This window comes from Heptranchias perlo, chromosome 3 (assembly GCF_035084215.1).
Source record: "Heptranchias perlo isolate sHepPer1 chromosome 3, sHepPer1.hap1, whole genome shotgun sequence".
Lineage (NCBI taxonomy): Eukaryota > Metazoa > Chordata > Chondrichthyes > Hexanchiformes > Hexanchidae > Heptranchias > Heptranchias perlo.
The window spans coordinates 32,069,321-32,089,304 of record NC_090327.1 but is presented as its reverse complement, the minus strand read 5'-3'; positions in this window follow the sequence as shown (position 1 = coordinate 32,089,304).

Here is a 19,984-nt window from a genome sequence, read left to right as displayed (position 1 = left end):
CTAGGCCATAAATAAAGTGAATCTTGCTGCTGGAAACCTGTGGGAGTTGGATTTATCTGAAAACTCTCCACCTGAGTAATATTTCAATTGGAGTTCCAATTCTTCCTCCCCGCATCGTGTGACCCCTCTGCTCTTGGTTCGCCCTAGATATTACTTTAACAGGCTTGCTCTTAGCTGTTAATGGTATACCTATTATCAGCGGATGGAAGAGCAAGCACATTCTTCTCATCATTTTCCTTGTGTTGGGTTAATATCCCCCTGATGATAATTTCAGTCTGATTGATCATTTACACTGATTATGACACAACGACTGAATAATTGTATCTGACGTGGATTCATTGAATGCATCTCATTAATGGAAACTCGCTGCATTGACTGGGCCCATCTAGTGCCAATGGCTCAAAGTTTATTTGGACTGACAGTTTCTTTTAAAGAGATTTGATGATTGTTAAAGTGAGAGTCTCTTCATAAGCAGTCTTTTTAAAGAGGGAATCTTACTATCAGTAAAGTGGAGATCTCGCAATTGGGACCCCTTCTACAAGGGAGTCTTAACATCAACACCTCTTTTAAAGACGGGGCCAAGTACTCCTTCGGAGCTGCTCCCACTCTGCGGCCGTAATTTGGTCGGAAGTGAGTTGGATATGCCATAGCTTCAGCCGCACTTCTGGTAAAGTTACACGGCAGAATGGGAGCACCTGTGAGGAAATTCCTGGCCAAAGGACAAAGGCGACATGAGGAAAACCATTTTTACGCAGCGGGTAGTTATGATCTGGAATGTGCTGCCTGAAAGGGTGGTGGAAGCAGATTCAACTGTGGCTTTCAAAAAGGAATTGGATAAATGCTTGAAGGGAAAATATTTGCAGGGCTACGGGGAAAGAAAGGGGGAATGGGACTAACTGGATTGCTCTTACGAAAAGCTGGCACGGGCTTGATGGGCCAAATGGCCGCCTTCTGTGCTGTAACCATTCTATGATTCTATGGTTCTAGGGCCTCACCACCAGGGCCCATTTTAAAGAGTCTTACCATCAGCACCTAAATCACAAACTGATCTCTTGCAAACTCCTTCATTGTGAATTTAAAAAGAAAACAAAGCTGTCTATAATTTGGAAGAGCAGGAAGTTTGCAGAATACCTATTAGACAAATCGAATAAAAGTATAAAGAGACGTTAAGGGCCAATTGGGTACTCTCAGCAAGGAGTGGCACTGGTAGGGAGCGCTGTTCGGAAATGAGATCCCTGCGCATTGCGTGGTGGGGCAAGCAGCACACAGACCTGGGAATTTGACAATAAGCCAATATCGAGTCTCAGCGTGCGAGTGTCATTGTGCTATTTTGCTGACATACTGAACTGGATCAGCACGTCCAGCAGGTCACAGAAAGGTCAGTGTTCCACTGGCAGATTGAGAGACCCATGGAAAGGTGGCTGTCGTTGCTATATGGAGGTTGTGTTCTTTATACTTGCAAGCACCATTGACAGCACATGTCCTGGGCATCTGCAGTCAACAGTGCTTGAGTAAAGGAAACATACTCCCACATCTCCTGCTAAATCCAATTTCATGTCACGGCAGCAATTCATTACACATAAAAGAATCAAAATTACAAACCTCTCAGCTGCTCCCAAGGGTCCTATGTCAAGTGAATTTGGGCAGTATCAATCTGGTTCCTAGTGGGTGATAGCACACAGCACATAAACTCCCCTTAATTGGCATTAAATGACAATCTCACTCCAAGAGGCTGTCGGATGACTGATGTGGGAAAGAGAACAAAATGTCACATTGGTGCATTAGGGGGCGCTCTTCTGAGGGTGGGGGTGAAGTACATTTGTTGGAGCAGGTTCGAGTAGAGGAAGCTTTATTCTGCATCTGACTTAGATATACCTCATCTGGGCGCACTTGATTCCGACATGGCTACTGTATTGGATAATGTTCCATTCCCTAGCGCTAACGTCCTTCACTTTGCTTAACACAAAATCCATGAACAAAAGAATTAATTATCCACACCCACTTTCTCTTTCTTAACTCAGCAATTTCTGCAGTCAATTTTCGATATCCTTTCACATAAATCTTTCTCCTTAAATTGCCTTTTCTACACAATTCTCGTTGTAGTATCTGTTTTCTCCATTATCTTTCAATTGCATTCTATTTCCTTCTGTTCCTTTTCTGCATGTCCTATTTGATCGTCTTGAGTTAGCCCTCAGCTTTTTCATGTTCCGTGTCTTTTGTCTTCAGTATCTTTCTAAAATGACAATACACTGCTCTAAGGTTGCTTAAAGACTGTTCTGGGATTGTGGTTTCCTGACTCCAATCTACTTGTTTTGGTTAAATACAAACACAGAGGACAGAATCAGACCTGTCAAAGAGTGATTACAGATTGAAACATCCAAGGCCTAAAATTCTTATTGGGTGCCAAAGCGGAAGTAATCCGGATCACGCAACAGGAGCTGGAATTTGGAGATGCAATCAGGATACACCTGGATTCCACTTGGTTTAAGTACTGTCCCAAATTCTGGTTGGGGCGAAGAACAGATGAGTCTTCTGCCTACCTCTCCAAATCAAGGAAGTGTGTCTGAGGGAATTCCCAGGCTATCCTGCCCTTGTATGGCCCCAGTGGAACTCATGACAGGTCTCAGCTGGCCCCAGAACTTGCCCAGACTAATGCAATCAATCTTGGAGCCGATTGATTACTTTCATTTAAATGGATTTGTGCTCTGTTAGGAGCTGAAGGACAAAGAACTCTAGTCTGACACTTCAGTGCAGTACTGAGGGAGTGCTGTACTGTCAGAGATGCTTTATTTCTGGATGAGACGTTAAACTGAGGCCCCATCTGCCCTCTCAGGTGGATGTAACGATCCCGTGGCATTATTTCGAAGAAGCGCAGGGGAGTTCTCCCTGGTGTTCTGGCCAATATTTATCCCTCAATCAACACCTAAAACAGATTATCTGGTCCTTATCTCATTGCTGTTTGTGGGACCTTGCTGTGTGCAAATTGGCTGCCGTGTTTCCTGTATTACAACAGTGGTTACACTTCAAAAGTACCTCACTGGCTATAAATCACTTTGAGAAGTCCTGAGGTCGTGAAAGGCGCTACATAAATGCAAGTTCTTTCTTTCTTTATATACTTCTATGATAGTTCAGACTTTACTCATAGCTCAGCCCTCTGGCTGTTGGGTACAGCCTCTTCTCTACTCTAAATGAATGACTTGAATGTCTCCCTTGATGACTAAAAACTGGACACAGCATTCAAAATGTGATCTGACCACAGCAACTGTATAGTTTGAGATTGATGTCCAGATTTGACTGTGTAGATCAATGTTCTCTTTGATTTCCAACATTACAACAGTGACTACACTTCAAAAATACTTCATTGGCTGTAAAGAGCGTTGGGACTGAAGTCCTGAGGTTGTGAAAGGCACTATTTAAATGCAAGTCTTTCTTTTTTTCTTTATTTGTTGATTGTTGCTCTGCAGTGACTGGACACGTTGAGCTTAGATCTACGGCAGCTTCATACCAGTTCCAAGTGAACCAGCTGGAATTGTGCCAACCAGTCCCTGCTCCATCATTCCTAAACCACACTTGCAACTAGGCTTCTAGCTGTCCTGCTGTCCAACAGCTTCTCCTGGGTTTGTGGTGAAGACCACTGCCCCTTTATAGTGTCCCATGCTATTTTTTTCCCCCCACTTTATTGCTAACAGTATACGGGGTACGGGATACAAGGGATAGAATATAAGAGCAGGGAGGTTATGCTAAAACTGTATAAAACACTAGTTAGGCCACTGCGTACAGTTCTGGTCACCACATTGCAGGAAGGATGTAACTGCACTAGAGAGTGTACAGAGGAGATTTACGAGGATGTTGCCAGGACTGGAGAATTTTAGCTATGAGGAAAGATTAGATAGGCTGGGAATGTTTTCTTTGGAACAGTGGAGGCTGAGGGGAAATTTAATTGAGGTGTACAAAATTATGAGGGGCCTAGATAGAATGGATAGGAAGGACCTATTTCACTTAGAGAGGTCAATAACCAGAGGGTATAGATTTAAAGTAATTGGTAGAAGGTAGAGGGGAACTGAGGAGAAATTTTTTCACCCAGAGGGTGGTGGGGGTCTGGAACTCACTGCCTGAAAGGGTGGTAGAGGCAGAGACCCTCATCGCATTTAAAAAGTACTTGGATTTGTACTTGAAGTGCTGTAACCTACAAGGCTATGGACCAAGATTTGGAAAGTGGGATTAGGCAGGATAGATCTTTTTTGGCTGGCACAGACCCGATGGGCCGAATGGCATCCTTCTGTGCCATAAATTTCTATGATTCTATGACCAGTAGGTCTGACCCAGGGCTCCAATAGTGCATATTGAACTTCTGTGGGGCTTTAGCGCAACCGCCCCCTCACTCAGCGCATGGATCGGAAAGTCTCATCAAGCCTCCATTAGTAATAGAGGGATGTAAAGGACTGCAAAAGACCTCCCATTCCTCCTCAATCCCTTTCTTTCTCAAATATCTTTCCATTTCCTTCTTGAATTTGTCAACACTATCCACCTCAGTACCTCCCTAGGCAGTCTGTTTACCAACCTCTGTGTGAAATAGTTAAATCTGAACTGTCTATTCATCTATACTCCTTGTGCTGGATCCAGTATAGAGTTTCTGGTTACATCATACAATTTATTCAGATTATATGTCGATCATATGATTACAAATATCTCAGCTCATAGATTAAAAACAGTGGAAATAGAAAGAATGCTGGAAATCTGAAATGATACACAGAATTGCTGGAATTACACCACAAGTCGATCAGCATCTGAGAGAGAAAGGTAGGTTTTTATTTCAAGTGGGGTCCTTCATCAGAGCTCGAAATGTTAACCCCATCCCCATAGCTTAGATAGAAGGGTAAGTTCACTGACCCCAAACTAGTTGGGAGCTACACTTGAAGGGAAAGTGGGTCAGAGAATCAACACAACTCATGTTCCATTCGAGGTTGTGGCACTTGTAAATTTATCTTATAGAACACACATTATTAAAACAAAAACGAATCAATTTAAGTGTGGCCTATGTGTGAATTAATAATAATAATTTTATTGCTAGGGGGAGGCTCGAGGTCGGAGGGCAGCCGACATTAGTGTCCATGCAAATCTTTCTCTCTGATACGACTGACTTGCTGCACGTTTCCAACATATCCTGTTTTGATTACACGCAATAATCAGATCTCAGGGGTGCCTCTGATGAACGCAGAGCATAGGTTTTGTACCCCTCGGTTAGATTAGGCGCACTTCCTCCTATCTAGTTTCCTATAAGTATCTCCTCTGTGACTGCGGGCTGGTCACACTGGACTTTTCCACGGTGACATCCCTGAAATCTGGTCACTATAACCTGCAATACGGTCACAAAACACACAAAAGCAGAAGGTAATTTAATCTTATTGCAACCGAGCCCATTTATTATTTCACTGAGAGGTCCAGCCATGTATGTAAATCAAACATCGTTGATTGAATGTGGATACATCCTTGTCATCACTGAAGCTGTTTCCCACTGGGCAAGATGCTGCATGTATCTGGAGTCCATTGAGAACCCATAAGCATTAATTAAAACTTACACACAAGGGTGGTGTCACCCCACCTGACCTGCACTGTGCAAAGATATCCATCTCCATCGTTACGCTTATTGTTCTTCCTCTATCTTTTACACTATTAATTCTGAAGACGAAATAGTAATGGCACTCAGATCAGACTGGGGGCCTGGGGTAAACCATTAAACAGTCCTCATTGTCTGCGCCCTGGCAGTGAGCTTTAGAAATAGATAACTGATGGTATTAATATTGCAGACAGAAATGCAAATCCAGCAGCTTGTGAATTAGGTCTTGGATTTTAGCCAAAAAGTATGTTATTAATCTGTAGGCCTCTGGGTCAGCCTCTGAAACGACATTGAATCCTCTGATGGTCTTGCAATATATCTGCATTACCAGAAAGGTGAGCTCATAAAATTGTATTGCTTTTTAATTTAAAAAAAATACTTTGTGTTCAAGGTTCCTTCATTCCTTTTTACAACAATTTTCTCCCTTATCCTTAAGGTAAATAACATATATTGGGTATGGGTCTGCAGGCACTGGCAGCTGCGCTCTCCCCCTCCTCCCCCCCTCCCCCACCCCGGCATACCATCCAGAGAGCAAGTCTTTAAGATAGTGAGTGTGAGCAGATTACTTAATCTTAGGGGCATCACAGTTGAGCCTGATAGGAGTGTAGAAATAGGAGTAGAGCATTTGAGCCTGCTCTGCCATTTTGTTAGCTATAGCCGCTCTATCCGTTTGATATTTTCCCTATCCTTTTTCAATACCTGGTGACATCATTTGTAAACATGGGGTCAGTTTCCACAGGTATGCGGATGACACCCAGCTATTACCTCTCAGCCTCTGCACTGCCTCTGTGTGATTAGACAGCTTTTCCAACATCCAGTTTTGGATGAGCCATAACTTCCTTCAACTAAACAATGTGAAGACTGAAGCCTTCGCCTGTGACCCCTCAACCCAATGTCTGTACCCTTGACATTGATTCCATCCCCCTCCCATATCGCTGTCTCAGGCTGAATCAGACTGTTTGCAAATTTTGACTCCTGTTTGACTTTGTGCTGAATTTCCAAACTCATATTCTCTCCATCACAAAGACCGACTACCTCCAGTTCCATAACATCGCCCGTCTCCACTGCTGCCTCAGCCCAAATGCCGCTGCAACCCTCATTCATGCACTTTGTTCAAAACTCTGTTGTCCCATCCAATCTCACACTGAGTTTCATTCCTCTATCACCCCATCCTTCCCATTCTCCATTGGCTCCCAAGCCTCCAACATACTGAATTCTACAAGTCCCACCATGGCCTCGCCCCTCCTGCTACTACCTCCTCAAGTCCCACATACTAGCATATGCCCTTTGCTCTTCTAAGTCTTGCTTCCTTTGCGTTCCTTCTTCAGATTTACATTCCATCACAGAACATTCATCCATCTTTGCCCCACATTCTGAGAATTTCTCCTCAAGCCCCTCCTCCTTCCTACCCTCCTTCAAAAGCCTCCTCAAAATCTACTTCTTTGCCCATACCTTTGGTCACATCCCCTGACTATTCTCCTTTCACTGCTTCACTCCGATCCTTTCTGTGTTTCTCCCCTGTGAAGTACTTTGATACATGTGGCACAGGATAAATGAAAGTTGCAGTTGGTGTTCAGGATGGTGTCCTGCATTATTGGCTCGAGCATTTCACCTGAAACTTCTCAATAATAAATACATAAAAGACCTCCTCCCCCAATAGCTCAATGAGTTTATCCAGTGAACAGCTGAGCCAAATAGACCAGGAAATTTGATCTCTGGTCTGTGCTGGATTAATCGATCACAGCTAGGGTGGCAGTAAAAATAAAAGAAAGAATTGCATTTATATAGTGCCTTTCACGACCTCATAACATCCCAAAGTGTTTTGCAGCCAATTAAGTACTTTTCTGGAAGTGTAAGCACTGTTGTAATGTAGGAAACATGGCAGCAATTTACACACATCAAGATCCCACAAAGAGCAATAAGATAAATGACAAGATAATCTGTTTTTTTAATTATGTTGGTTGAGGGATAAATTTTGGCCAGGACTTCAGGGAGAACAACCCTCCTCTTGTTTGAAATAGTGCCAAGGGATCTTTTACATCCACCTGAGAAGGCAGACGGTGCATTGGTTTAACATCTCATCCGAAGGACGGCGTCTCTGACAGTGCAGCACTCCCTCAGTACTACACTGGAGTATCGGCGCAGATTTTGTGCTCAAGTCCCTGGAGTGGGACATGAACCCACAATCTTTTGACTCAGAAACAAGAATGCTACTACTGAGCCACAAGTAGGGGTGCTACAACTGGGCTTAAGGAAAAGGAATGACAGAAGTTGCATTTATATTGCATCAGGTCTCAGAAATGTGACAAGAGGCTTCATATATAATGAATTACTTTGAAGTGCAGTTACTGATGTTATGTTGGTGATGCAGTGGCCATTTTGTGCACAGCAAAGTCCCACAAACATTAATATGATGAGTGACCAGTTAATCTATTTATTGGTCCAGGGTGTAATGCTGACCACAACGTGAGGTGAACTGCTGTTCTTCAAATAGAGTCATTGCATCTTTAAAGTCCACCTGAACCACCAGAACAAGCATCTCACCTGACAGATGAAGGGGGAAAATTGCCGAGAGTTTCTACTCCTGATTCAGTGACTCCTGCTGAATGTATGCAGGTGTGGATGTCAGTTGAGGACAGGATCAGTCTTGGTTCAAGTGAGATACTGGAGGGTGGCCAGTGCCTGTGGATCCATGCCCCCAGCAAGAAGTCGATACCTTTGAAAAAGGAAGGAGAGAAAATTTGGTAGAAAATTAGCACAGGGAAAAAAATATCCCTTTGTCAGATCTGCTGCTTTGGATTAAGTGTTGTGCTCAGAGAGGAGACAGTTATACATTACACAGACTTTTCTGATAGGAAACATGGTGAGGTGTCAGTAGCACTCGGTTAATAAAGAAATTCCCAGACACACAGTAGATATTACAGATGCATCCCTGAAACTGTTGCTTGGAAAAGCTCCTCTGGGTATAGGGTGAGAGATAATAATGGGATGGTAAAATATACGGGTGGCTTTCCCTCACCTTTGTCCCCACAAAAGTCACAAAAAACGGGTGAGATCCAGGTGGCCGCCTCTCCTCACCTTTAATGTTGCCCAGGGATTACTGGGATTTTCCGGGGGAGGCAGAGCTTAACCAGTTAGTGAAGTAAACATCGGCCCGATGGAGTTCCCGATCCCCTGTCTCATTTCCCTGGTCTACCACTTCCTGGGCGCCCAAAGAAGTTGATGCTGTAGCCTGCCCAGTTGGGGAGTATGTGAGAATCCAGGGCGTTTTAGTCCAATCTGCTGATCTGAAGCATCCAGAAGGTCCTAATTTCTGATGTATCACATGTAGCTGCAGGGTTGGAGCTGTGTCTTTGTCTCATGCCTCTTCTGCTGGGGTTAGGCCCTGGTAAGGTGCAGGTCAGTGCACTATTATTGTCTAGCGCAAGGCTGGGAAATCTGCCTTATACTGAGAAATGCAGAGACACAATGGAATACACTTGTTCTCCCTTTATGTTCTGGAGTCACAAATAAAAGGAAAGGGGTGAATTTGACCAATGAAGGCTCTCTTATCATCCTCTTTTGATGCATCCCCTGTGAAACCAATGAAGGAGTTAAGCTGTTGGCATCTAGAGTATAGCAGAAGCACCCAAGAAGTTACAAATTTATGGGCTAATTCTGCAATTTCAAGCTCCCAAGCAGGGAAACCGTACTTGAAGGGAGGCGGTTACAACATTGTAGCCCGATTCTCCGACCCGAACTTCATGTCTATCCCATACAGTCAGAGATTACACTTTTGGTTTGGACGCCTTGCATTCTAACAAATGTGACCCAATAGCCAAGTTTGCAAATACGCCACCCAGTGTAGATCATGAGTCATACAAACCAGGAAGACCAGGACAACATCCAGGCTTGGGTTGGTAAGTGACAAGTAACATTCGCACCATAGAAGTGTCAGGCAATCATCATCTCCAACAACAGCCCCTTGACATTCAATGGCATTACCATCACTGAGTCCCCCACTATCAACATCCTGGGGTTCACCATTGACCAGAAACTGAACTGGACCAGCCAAATTAATGCTGTGGCTACTAGAGCAGGTCAGAGGCTGGGTATTGTGTGGGGAGTAGCTCACCTGCTGCCTCCCCAGGTGCAAGGGAACACCATCGCCTCCAAGTTCCCCTCCAAGTCACACACAATGCTGACTTGGACATATATCGCCGTTCCTTCATTGTTGCTGGGTCAAAATCCTGAACCTTCCTACCTAACAGCATTGTGGGAGCACCTTCACTACACGGTCTACAACGGTTCAAGAATAAGACCCAGCACAATCTTCTCCTGGGAAACTAGGGATGGATAATAAATACCGGCCTTGCCAGCAATGCCCACAACCCGAGAATGAATTTTAATAAAAGATCCCAGGTTCAATGTTCAGTCTGTTCTGAGTTAGCTGACACCAGCTTTGATGGCATTAGGGATGCTACAATTAGCCTTGGTGGCCCTGGACTCTGAGGGGAAAGTGTGCTCACCTGGACATTGGGTGAGGACGGACTTGCCTCAGCTGTGTGACGACTCTGTGGTCAGCTGACCTGCCAACACTCGTCTAATCACACACACAAAAAATGACCACTAGGATGAGGTTACAGGAGGTGACTAAATTTTGATAGGGAAAACATTTTTTAGAATTTCCGCACATGCTTCAGTCAACAACCCGACGAGTGATAGCCCTAAATTGGCGGGACATAGCTTTAAAATAAGACAATATCAATAAAATTCAATCAATTTAAAATAAAATTCATCCACTATAGGCTGTTTGTGACTTTGTTGCAGAACAAACCAGTGGCCCAGTTTGAGAAATGATTTAATAAACCTTTAAAAATGCTAACCCTTCCTTATTGATGTGGAAATGCAAAATTGACAGAGTTAATAATAGCTTAATTCTAACTAAACAGTTAAACATTGGGACTTGCCGCACGTGGTCCACAAGGAGTGTCTTAGGCCCTAGAGGGTTATTCCTCTTTTCAGCCACTAAGGGGAACTTGATAAAAATGCCATTTGATGATTTAAGCAGAAAGTTTTGGTTGCGCTTCAATCCTATCAAGCCTGGTTCAGCTACCAGCAGCCATGGATTAGAAAAGTGGCCTGACTCCGATCATGATCCACAAGAAAAAGGAAATCGCAGTGCTTTGCGAAGGAGACTCAGTGTGAGCAGATAAGGCCAAGTTTCTCCAGAAGTATCATTACTTCTCCATCTCAGCACTGGAATAAAAGTCTATATAAAATCATTTATTTCGCTTCTCGGCCACCCTCCAGGCAATAAATGTAAAACGTGGAAAAAAAAACAATTTGACGCTTGTCGAATACAAACAATTTGACATTCACAGGGTGTTGTTGTTAAGTGGTGTCTCGACCATGTCACCAAATGGCATAGTCAGTTTTTGAGACAGGCGAAAGTACAGAGCTGGAAGGGGTGAGGAATAAAATGTTCAGGGATACAGCTGGCAATGAAACCATAACATGTACGAGAAAGGGGAGATTGAGGGAGATGAGGACTTCATCAGTTCTGAGATCCTGGGAAAGAATAAGTTATGTAAATGATATTGGAGGCATGGCAATGAGTTATGTAGAGAATAACAGAGGGCTGGAAGTGTGTTACATGGGGCATATTGGAGGGCTGGCATTGTGTTAAATAGAGAATAACAGAGGGCTGGCAATGAGTTACACAGAAGATAATAGAGCAATGAGTTAAATAAATGATAATAGAGAGTTGGTAAAGAGATACATAGAGGATAATAGAGGGCTATCAATGTATTACATAAATGCTAATAGAGGACTAGCAATATGTTACATAGAGGATAAAAGAGGGCAGGCAGGTTGTTACATAGAGGATAATAGAGGGCTGGCAATGAGATAAATAGAGCATAATAGAGGGCAGACAATGAGTTACATAGAAGATAATAGAGGGTTGGCAATGTGTTACATAAAGGATAATAAAGGCCTGCAATGTGATATATAGATGATAATAATGGGCTGGCAATGTTACATAGCTGATTATATATTGCTGGCAGTGTGTTACATAAATAGTAATAGAGGTCTAGTAATGTGTTACATAAATGGTAATAGAGGGCTGGCAATTATACAAACGATAATAAAGGGAATATTAGATAGAGGATAATAGAGGGCTGGCAGTGTGTTACATAGAGTATACTAGAGGGCTGGCAATGTTACATAGATGATAATAGAGGGCTGGCAATGTTACATGGATGATAATAGGGAGCTGGCATTGCTACATAGGGGATAATAGAGGGCTGGCAATGTTACATGGATGATAATAGGGGGCTGGCAATGTTACATAGATGATAATAGAGGGCTGACATTGTTACATAGAGGATAATAGAGGGCTGACATTGTTACATAGAGGATAATAGAGGGCTGGCAATGTTACGTGGATGATAATAGAGGGCTGACATTGTTACATAGATGATAATAGAGGGCTGACAATGTTACATAGATGATAATAGAGGGCTGGCAATGTTACATAGATGAGAATAGAGGGCTGACATTGTTACATAGAGGATAATAGAGGGCTGACATTGTTACATAGAGGATAATAGAGGGCTGGCAATGTTACATAGATGATAATAGAGGGCTGACAATGTTACATAGATGATAATAGAGGGCTGGCAATGTTACATAGATGATAATAGAGGGCTGACATTGTTACATAGAGGATAATAGAGGGCTGGCAATGTGTTACACAAATGATAATAGAGGGCTGGCAATGAGTAACATAGTGGATAAGAACATAAGAACATAAGAAATAGGAGCAGGAGTAGGCCAATCGGCCCCTCGAGCCTGCTCCGCCATTCAATAAGGTCATGGCTGATCTGATCCTAACCTCAAATTTAAATTCACGTCTAATTTCCTGCCCGCTCCCCATAAACCCTAATTCCCTTTACTTTTAGGAAACTGTCTATTTCTGTTTTAAATTTATTTAATGATGTAGCTTCCACAGCTTCCTGGGGCAGCAAATTCCACAGACCTACTACCCTCTGAGTGAAGAAGTTTCTCCTCATCTCAGTTTTGAAAGAGCAGCCCCTTATTCTAAGATTATGCCCCCTAGTTCTAGTTTCACCCATCCTTGGGAACATCCTTACCGCATCCACCCGATCAAGCCCCTTCACAATCTTATATGTTTCAATAAGATCGCCTCTCATTCTTCTGAACTCCAATGAGTAGAGTCCCAATCTACTCAACCTCTCCTCATATGTCCACCCCCTCATCCCCGGGATTAACCGAGTGGACCTTCTTTGTACTGCCTCGAGAGCAAGTATGTCTTTTCTTAAGTATGGAGACCAAAACTGTATGCAGTATTCCAGGTGCGGTCTCACCAATACCTTATATGACTGCAGCAATACCTCCCTGTTTTTATATTCTATCCCCCTAGCAATAAAAGCCAACATTCCGTTGGCCTTCTTGATCACCTGCTGCACCTGCATACTAACTTTTTGATAATAGAGGGCTGGCAATTATACCAAGGGTAATAGAGGGCTGGGAATTTTACATAGAGGATAATAGAGGGCTGGCAATGAGTTACATAGAGGATAATAGAAGGCTGGCAATGTATTACCTAGAAGATAATAGAGGGCAGACAATGAGTTACACAGAGGATAATAGAGGGCTGGGAATGAGTTACATAGAGGATAATAGAAGGCTGGCAATGTTACATGGGTGATAATATATGGCTGGCAGTGTGTTACATAAATAGTAATAGAGGGCTGGTAATGTGTTACATAAATGGTAATAGAGGGCTGTTAATGTGTAACATAAATGATAATAGTGGGCTGGCAATAATACAGAGGATAATAGAGGGCTAGGAATATTAGATAGAGGATAATAGGGGACTGGCATTGTGTTACATAGACTGTAATAGAGGGCTGGCAATGTTACACAGAGGATAACTGAGGGCTGGCAATGTTACATAGATGATAATGGTGTGCTGGCAATGTTACAGGTGATAATATATGGCTGGCAGTGTGTTACATAGAGGATAATAGAGAGCAGGCAGGGTGTTACATAGAGGATAATAGAGGGCTGGCAATGAGATAAATAGAGGATAATAGAGGGCTGGCAATGAGATAAATAGAGGATAATAGAGGGCTGGCAATGAGATAAATAGAGGATAATAGAGGGCTGGCAATGAGATAAATAGAGGATAATACAGGGATGGCAATGTTTCATAGAGGATAAAAGAGGACTGGCAATGTTACATTGATGATAGAGGGCTGGCAGTGTGTTACAAAGAGGATACTAGAGGGCTGGCAATGTTACATAGAGGCTAATAGAGAGTTGGCAATGTTACATAGATGATAATAGGGGGCTGGCAATATTACATAGATGATAATAGGGGGCTGGCATTGTGTTACATAAATGATAATAGAGGTCTGCCAATTATACAGAGGGTAATAGAGAGCAGGGAATTTTACATAGAGAAAAATAGATGGCTGGCAATGAGTTACATAGAGGATAATAGAAGGCTGGCAGTGTATTACCTAGAAGATAATAGGGGTCAGACAATGAGTTACATAGAGGACAATAGAGGGCTGGGAATGTTCTTTAGGGAAGGAAACCTACCGTCCTTATCCGGTCTGGCCTATATGTGACTCCAGACCCACAGCAATGTGGTTGATTCTTAATTGCCCTCTGAAATGGCTTAGTAAACCACTCAGTTCTACAATCTCGCTACGAAAACTCATAATAAGAATAAAACCGGAAGGACCACCCGGTATCAGACCACGAGGCACCGGACACAACAAAGTTGACCCTGCAAAGTCCTCCTCAATAACATCTGGGGACTTGTGCCAAAATCGGGAGAGCTGTCCCGCAGACTAGTCAAGCAACAGTCTGACATAGCCATACTCACAGAATCATACCTTTCAACCAATATCCCAGAATCTTCCATCACCATTCCTGGGTATGTCCTGTCCCACCGGCAGGACAGACCGATCAGAGATGGTGGTACGGTGATTTCCAGTCAGGAGGGAGTGGCCCTGGGATTCCTCAACATTGACTCTGGACCCCATGAAATCTCATGGCATCAGGTCAAACATAGGCATGGAAACCTCCTGCTGATAACCACCTACCACCCTCCCTCAGCTGATGAATCAGTCCTCTTCCATGTTGAGAACCACTTGGAGGAAGCATTGAGGGTAGCAAGGGCACAGAATGTACTCTGGGTGGGGGATTTCAATGTCCATCACCAAGAGTGGCTCGGTAGCACCACTACTGACCGAGCTGGCCGAGTCCTGAAGGACATACCTGCCAGACTGGGCCTGCGGCAGGTGGTGAGCGAACCAATACGAGGGAAAAACCTACTTGACCTCATCCTCACCAATCTACCTGTCACAGATGCATCTGCCCATGACAGTATTGGTAGGAGTGACCACTGTACAGTGATTGTGGAGACGAAGTCTCATCTTCACACTGAGGACGCCATCCAACGTGTTGTGTGTCACTACTATCGCGCTAAATGGGATAGATTCAGAACTGATCTAGCAGCTCAAAACTGGGCATTCGTGAGGTGCTGTGGGCCATCAGCAGCAGCAGAATTGTATTCCAGCACAATCTGTAACCTCATGGCCCGGCATATCCCTATCTCTACCATTACCAACAAGCCAGGGGATCAACCCTGGTTCAATGAGGAGTGTAGAAGAGCATGCCAGGAGCAGCACCAGGCGTACCTAAATATGAGGTGACGACCTGATGAAGTTACAACACGGGACTACATGCATGCTAAACAGTGGAAGCAACATGCTATAGGCCGAGTTAAGCGATTTCACAACCAACGGATCAGATCAAAGCTCTGCAGTCCTGCCACATCCAGTCGTGAATGGTGGTGGACAATTAAACAACTAATGGGACGAAGAGGCTCTGTAAACATCCCCATCCTCAATGATGGCAGAGTCCAGCACATGAGTGCAAAAGACAAGGCTGAAGTGTCTGCAACCATCTTCAGCCAGAAGTGTCGAGTAGATGATCCATCTCGGCCTCCTCCCGATATCCCCACCATCACAGAAGCCAGTCTTCAGCCAATTCGATTCACTCCACATGATATCAAGAAACGGCTGAGTGCACTGGATACAACAAAGGCGACGGGCCCCGACAACAACCTAGCTGTAGTGCTGAAGTCTTGTGCTCCAGAACTAGCCGTGCCTCTAGCCAAACTGTTCCAGTACAGCTACAACACTGGTATCTACCTGACAATGTGGAAAATTGCCCAGGATGTCCTGTCCACAAAAAGCAGGACAAATCCAATCCGGCCAATTACCGCCCCATCAGTCTACTCTCAATCATCAGCAAAGTGATGGAAGGTGTCGTCAACAGTGCTATCAAGCGACACTTATTCACCAATAACCTGCTCACAGATGCTCAGTTTGGGTTCCGCCAGGACCACTCGGCTCCAGACCTCATTGCAGCCTTGGTCCAAACATGGACAAAAGAGCTGAATTCCAGAGGTGAGGTGAGAGTGATTGCCCTTGACATCAAGGCAGCATTTGACCGAGTGTGGCACCAAGGAGCCCTAGTAAAATTGAAGTCAATGGGAATCAGGGGGAAAACTCTCCAGTGGCTGGAGGCATACCTAGCACAAAGGAAGATGGTAGTGGTTGTTGGAGACCAATCATCTCAGCCCCAGGACATTGCTGCACGAGTTTCTCAGGGCAGTGTCCAAGGCCCAACCATCTTCAGCTGCTTCATCAATGACCTTCCCTCCATCTTAAGGTCATAAATGGGGATGTTCGCTGATGATTGCACAGTGTTCAGTTCCATTCGCAACCCCTCAGATAATAAAGAAGTCTGTGCCTGCATGCAGCAAGACCTGGACAACATCGAGGCTTGGGTTGTTAAGTGGCAAGTAACATTCTCGCCAGACAAATGCCAGGCAATGACCATCTCCAACAAGAGAGAGTTTAACCACCTCCCCTTGATATTCAACGACATTTTCATCACCGAATCCCCACCATCAACATCCTGGTTGTCAGCATTGACCAGAAACTTAACTGGATCAGCCACATAAATACTATGGCTACAAGAGCAGGTCAGAGGCTGGGTATTCTGCGGAGAGTGACTAACCTCCTGACTCCCCAAAGCCTTTCCATCATCTACAAGGCACATGTCAGGAGTGTGATGGAATACTCTCCACTTGCCTGGATGAGTGCAGCTCCAACAACACTCAAGAAGCGTGACACCATCCAGGACAAAGCAGCCCGCTTGATTGGCACCCCATCCACCACCCTAAACATTCACTCCCTTCACCACCGGCGCACCGTGGCTCAGTGTGTACCATCCACAGAATGCACTGCAGAATCTCGCCAAAGCTTCTTTGACAGCACCTCCCAAACCACCTAGAAGGACAAGGGCAGCAGGCACATGGTAACAACACCACCTGCACGTTCCCCTCCAAGTCACACACCATCCGACTTGGAAATATATCTCTGTTCCTTCATCGTCGCTGGGTCAAAATCCTGGAACTCCCTTCCTAACAGCACTGTGGGAGAACATTCACCACACGGACTGCAGCGGTTCAAGAAGGCGGCTCACCAGCACCTTCTCAAGGGAAATTAGGGATGGGCAATAAATGCCAGCCTCGCCAGCAACGCCCACATCTGATGAACGAATAAAAAAAATGAGTTGAATAGGGGATAAAGCAGGGCTGGCAATCTGTTACATAAATGATAATAGAGGGCTGGCAATTTTACAGAGGATAATAGAGGGCTGGAAATATTAGATAGAGGATATTAGGGGGCTGACATTGTGTTGCATGGGCTATCGGGCTTGCAGTCTCACATAGAGGATAATACAGGGATGGCAATGTTTCATAGAGGATAATGGAGGGCTGGCAATGTTACATAGATGATAATAAAGGGCTGGCAATGTGTTACATAGAGGATACTAGAGGGCTGGCAATGTTCCATAGAGGCTAATAGAGAGCTGGCAATGTTACATAGTTGATAATAGAGGGCTGGCAATGTTACATAGATGATAATAGTGTGCTGGCATTGAGTAACATAGAGGATAATAGAGGGCTGACAATTATACAGAACGCAATAGAAGGCTGGTAATTTTACATAGAGGATAAAAGAAGACTGGCAGTGTATTACCTAGAAGATAATAGAGGGCAGACAATGAGTTACATAGAGGACAATAGAGGGCTGGGAATGAGTTAAATGGAGGATAATAGAGGGCTGGCAATGTGTTCCATAAAGGATAATAGAGGGCTGGTAATGAGTGACCTAAATGATAATAGAGGGCTGGCAAATTGTTACATAGAAAATAATAGAAGATTGGCAATGTGTTACATAGAGGAGAATAAAGGCCTGCAATGATAATAGATGATAATAGTGTGCTGGCAATGTTACATAGGTGATAATATATGGCTGGCAGTGCGTTACATAAATAATAATAGAGGTCTGGTATTGTGTTACATAAATGTTAATAGAGGTTTGGTAATGTGTTACATAAATGATAATAGAGGGCTTGCAATTATACAGAGGATAATAGATGGCTGGGAATATTAGATAGAGGATCATAGGGGGCTGGCATTGTGTTACATAGACTATAATCGAGGGCAAGCAATGTTACATAGAGGATAATAGAGGGCTGGCAATGTTACATAGAGGATAATAGAGAGCTGTCAGTGTGTTACATAAATGATAATAGAGGGCTGGCAATGAGGAATATAGAGGATAATAGAGTGCTGACAATTATACAGAGGGTAATAGAGAGCTGGGAATTTTACATAGAGGATAATAGAGGGCTGGTAATGTGTTACATCGAGGATTATAGAGGGCTGGCAAAACGTTACATAGAGGATAATAGAAGGCTGGCAGTGTATTACCTAGAACATATTACAGGGCAGACAATGAGTTACATAGAGGATAATAGAGGGTTGGGAATGAGTTAAATTAGGAGATAATAGAGGGCTGGCAATGTGTTACATAGAGGATAATAGAGGACTGGTAATGAGCAACATAATTGATAATAGAGGGCTGGCAATGTGTTACATAAAGCACAATAGAGGGTTGACAATAAATTACACAGAAAATAATAGAAGGTTGGCAATGTGTAACATAGAGGATAATTAAGGCCTGCAATATGCTACATAGATGATAATAGTAGGCTGGCAATGTTACATAGATGATAATAGAGGGCTGACATTGTGTTACATAAATGATAATAGAGGGCTGGCAGAGGGCTGGCAATTATACAGAGGACAACCGAGGGCTGGGAATTTTATGTAGAGGTTAATAGGGGGCCGGCATTGTGTTACATAGACTATAATGGAATGCTGGCAGTGTTACATAGGGGATAATAGAAGGCTGGCAATGTGTTGCATAGAAGATTTATAGAGGGCTGGTAATGTTACATGGAGGATAATAGAGGTCTGGCAATATTACATAAATGATAGTAGAAGGCTGGCAATGTGTTACACAGAGGATAATAGAGGGCTGGTAGTTTTACATAGGGGATAATAGAGGGCTGGCAATAAGAACATAAGAAATAGGCACAGGAGCATACTCCACCATTCAATAAGATCATGGCTGATCTTTGGCCTCAACTCCACTTTCCTATCCAATCCCCATATCCCTTGATGCCCCTTGAATCCAAAAATCTATCTATCTCTGTCTTGAATATACTCAATGACTCAGCATCCATAGCCCTCTGTGGTAGAGAATTTCAAAAATTCACAATCCTCTGAGTGAAGAAATTCCTCCTCATGTCAGTCTTAAATGGCCGACGTCATATCCTGAGACTACACCCCCTAGTTCTAGACTCGCCAGCCAGGGGAAACAACCTCTCAGTATCTACCCTGTCAAGTCCCCAGTGTGTTACATAGAGGATAATAAAGGGCAGACAATTATACAGTAGATAATAGAGGTCTGGAAATTTTACATAGAGGATAATAGAGGACTTGTAATATGTTATATAAAGAATAATAGAGGGCTGGCAATGTTACATAGAGAATAATAGATGGTTGGCAGTGTATTATCTGGAAGATAATAGAGGGCAGACAATGAGTTACATAAAGGATAATAGAGGGCTGGGAATGTTACATAGAGAATAATAGAAGGTTGGCAGTGTGTTACCTAGAAGATAATAGAGGGCAGACAATGAGTTACATAGAGGACAATAGAGGGCTGGGAATGTGTTACATGGAGGAAAATAGAGGGCTGGCAATGTGTAATATAAAGGATAATAGAGCTGGCAATGAGTTACATAAATGATAATAGAGGGCTGGCAATGTATTATGTACAGCACAATCTAGTTCTGATCTAGTTCTAGCTGGATCTAGTTCTGGGGAATGAAGTGGGGCAGGTGGAGCATGTTTCA